Here is a 4,132-nt window from a genome sequence, read left to right as displayed (position 1 = left end):
TCTTGGTGTAGGTAGAATACTTAATTAAGACTTTAAGTAGGCAATGTATTTCTAGTACAAGTGGAACATTCACCAAAATACATATATACTAGGTTGGAAAACAATCTAAAATCATATTCAATATTAAGTTCTTATGATATTTCACAAAATTAAAGGAATTAAATAAGAAAATAATAACAAATTTTAAAGGAAAAGTTTCAAATACTAAAGAACACACTAAATGTTCCATGGATGAGAAAAACCTCAAAGAGTTGAAAATAGTGCATAGAAAGGGTAAATGTGAAAATATAAACTATCAGCCGGGCGGTGGTGGCGCACGCCTTTAATCCCAGCACTTGGGAGGCAGAGGCAGGCGGATCTCTGTGAGTTCGAGACCAGCCTGGTCTACAAGAGCTAGTTCCAGGACAGGCTCCAAAACCACAGAGAAACCCTGTCTCGAAAAACCAAAAAAAAAAAAAAAGAAAATATAAACTATCAAAATGAATAGTTAACATCTAAATCACTGCCCAAATTAAAGGTCATGAACAATCTAAAATTCTCATTTAAATAAAGGCAATAATAACACAATGCAAGCAGGAGGATATAATAAAGACTGAAGCAGTAATGAAATGATGTGAAAATGACTAAGCAAGGAAATGATTAAAAGAAAGCTTTAAAATACTTAACTATTTTGACTTACTCCTCAGAAGTCTGGTAGACGTGAAGAGGATGAAATAGAAAACATAACTATAGCCCTTGTAGACTTCAAAGGTATGATAAGAGACCATTGTGAACAATCTTAGACACATAATTTAAACAAATAAGGTAAATGAACTGCTATCTCAAACGTAATAATAAAAGACCTTTTCTGCAAGACATGTACTATATGACCTTATCAGTTACCACTAAGCAAACCACATAAATAGAAGCTTGGGATGCTTGTATAACTATTAAGGAACTTCAATTCACAATTTCTAATTACACAAAAGTGATATCCCAGCATATTTTCTTCTGATAATTATATTAGACTTTTAAAAAGACAGTACTAAATTTACACATTTTTCTTAAAACCTGAAAAAAGAGTACCAAGTTACTCAAGCTGCTGCAACAAAATGCATAGTAGAGTAAATGTTTCAGACAATAGATATATATTTTCTTAGTCCCCGAGGCTAGTTCATGTGTCAAAATAGGTTTAGTTCAGATGGTTGATACTCTTAGATTGTTGCCAAGTTGCTTTATCCAAGTTTACTCACATGGCTCTTCCTTTTGTGAGAACAGGGAGATATTTGAACTTTCGCTTCTTATAAAACAAATTTAGTGGGTTAAGACACTACCTTTATAACATCCTTAAATGTTAATTATTTCATTAAAACCTTATCTCTGAGCATGGTCACATAAGGGGTGTGTGGGGGGGGAAGAACATAATCTCTAGTGTTCTTCCTCAGATGATGTTCATTTTATGTTTGAAACACAGTCTTTCACTGACTTGAAATTCATAAAATGGGCTAGACTGCATGACAGGCAGGCCCAGGGATCTGCATAGTTCTGTTACCTTAGCACTGCTATTACAAACCTGAGCCACCACACTTTGGTTTTTATTTGGGTGATGGGGATTAATCTCAGGTTCTCATGTTTGCATTTCCAGTATTTTACCAACTGATTTCACCAGCTGTCTGTTTTCATAAGTTTCCAAGCTTCCATGTATAAATTTTGAGAACACCCTGTTCCTCCCTAGCACAAGGGAACACATTCCAACATATTTTTAATCCTATAATCCTCAACAAAATATTGGCAAATTAAATCTATAAACAGAAATTGTACAGAATGATCAATTTGGATTTAACCCAGTTGTTTAAGATTGAGTCATCATTTAAAAAGAATCAGTGTAAACAACTATGTCAACAGTATAAGAAACATCATATGATTATTTTAAATGGCACAAAAATATTATTGAACAAAATCCAATCTCTACTGATTAAAGCTCTCAGCAAATTGGTAATAGAACTTTAAAAAGAACATGCACAAACATTTAAGCAAACATTTCATTTAAAGTTGAGAAATTAGATTCTTTGTCTCTTAAATTAAAAACAAGACAAAGATTTCTGCTTTCATTATTTTTATTCACCATAACTGAATTTTTTCTAATCTAATAAAACAAGAAACAGAAGGAAGGCATACGAATGGAAAAGAAATAAAACTCTCTACTTGGCAATAAAATACCAAGATATCTGCAAAAATAGTTCCTAGAGCTAGTAATTTCAGTGAGTTCACAGAATTCAAGGTTAATGTACAAAAGCCAACAATATTTATACATATCCCAAATAATATTTAGAAATACAGTAAAAATGAAACTTTATATAATTTTTAAAATAAATGAAATATTTACAAATATACCTACACAATGCAAAGGCACAATGAGTCTAGTGAAAATGGCAAAATAAAGCTTCAGTATTAGAAAATACAACATTATCAAATCGTAAATACAACTAAAATTGGTCATTAACTTTAATTTCTAGAAAAACTTAGAAACGTATGTTTTCTTTTTTTTTTTTTTTTTTTTTTTTTTTGGTTTTTCGAGACAGGGTTTCTCTGTGGCTTTGGAGCCTGTCCTGGAACTAGCTCTTGTAGACCAGGCTGGTCTCGAACTCACAGAGATCCGCCTACCTCTGCCTCCCAAGTGCTGGGATTAAAGGCGTGCGCCACCACCGCCCGGCCGTATGTTTTCTTATATGAATAAGCTTTTTATAAAACTTGTGTGGAAAGGCACATATCGGTGAGCAACTACTCGTATAAATTTAAGTGTATGAGATCACTGTATACTTTTATGGTGTTTGTATTTGAACCCAAGGTCCCACACATTTTTAGATAATTATACCAATGAGCAATGTTCCTAACTTCAATTGCTATAAATTTCTTGAAATAAAAGCATTATATACTTAACAAATTAGTGGTTGTATTGATGATGAAAGAAGAAAGAGCATTTGGCTGCAAAAGGACAATGTCGGGCTGGAGAGATGACTTAGGGGCGAAGAGCAGTGACTGCCTTTCCAATGGACCGAGGTTAGATTCCCAGCATCCATACAGCAGCTCACAACCACCTTTAGCTGCAGTATCAACGTATCTGATGCTGTCTTCTAGTCTTAGCACACACCATAAACTGAAACATAAAAGCAAGTAAATTACCTATATATGTTAAATAATTTTTAATTAGCAAGAGTAATGTAGATATCACTGCAGAAATGCAAATGCTTCATATGTTTATTTTGTTAGTGCTAGTGTCCTGCATTTTCCTTGGAAAAAAACAGAAAAATGGATCTCTCTAACTTGTAATCTAAATTTAGTAACCATTGAAATTAAAACCCATTCCATGTCTTAAGAAGCAAGACATGGAATGTTTGAAAACAATGAAGAATAGGGAAGATGAAAACAAACTTTAAAAATGCTACTTCTTTGTTACTAGGTGAAGCACTGACAGTGAACTCTTGCTACAAATCTGAGGCTTTCATTCTTGACTTGTAAGGGATCATGAGAACATTTGGCACTAGAGACAGAAAATACCAAATAAACAGATGTCACTCTCCCTCCTCAACAGTATTCACTTTATGACATGCAACTGGCAGTCATAAATAGAACTGAGCAGAGACAGCACAATCAGCATTGCAGTCACTTCATAAGGTAACCTAAGAAGACTGCTGAAATCATGACTATTTTAAAACAAGTTTCTTTTCATTTTATATTTATTTATTGGGGATGGAAGAGAGAGAGAGAGAGAGAGAGAGAGAGAGAGAGCACAGACATGCAAGTATGCTTGCCTGTCTGTGTGCAAATGTTCAGGTCAGAGGACAACTTACTGAAAGTTCCTTCTTTCCTTCTAACAAGTCTTGGTGGCAACTGTCTTTATCCCTGAACCATTTTACTGGCCTCAAAATCATGATCTTTTTCTCTTCAGTGTGTTCATATGTGTACATGTTTTTCTCCATACAGCCATTAGCACACAGGAAAAGGTCAGGGGGAAGACATTCAGTACCCTACTCTATTATTCTATACTTTATTCCTTTGAGACAAGATCTCTCATTGAGACTGGATCTGGATTAGTAGCCAGTCAATGCCAGTGATCTCCTATCTCCACCTCCAGAAGTATTGTAGCTACAGG

This window comes from Chionomys nivalis, chromosome X, assembly GCF_950005125.1.
Source record: "Chionomys nivalis chromosome X, mChiNiv1.1, whole genome shotgun sequence".
Lineage (NCBI taxonomy): Eukaryota > Metazoa > Chordata > Mammalia > Rodentia > Cricetidae > Chionomys > Chionomys nivalis.
This window is presented reverse-complemented; position numbering follows the sequence as displayed.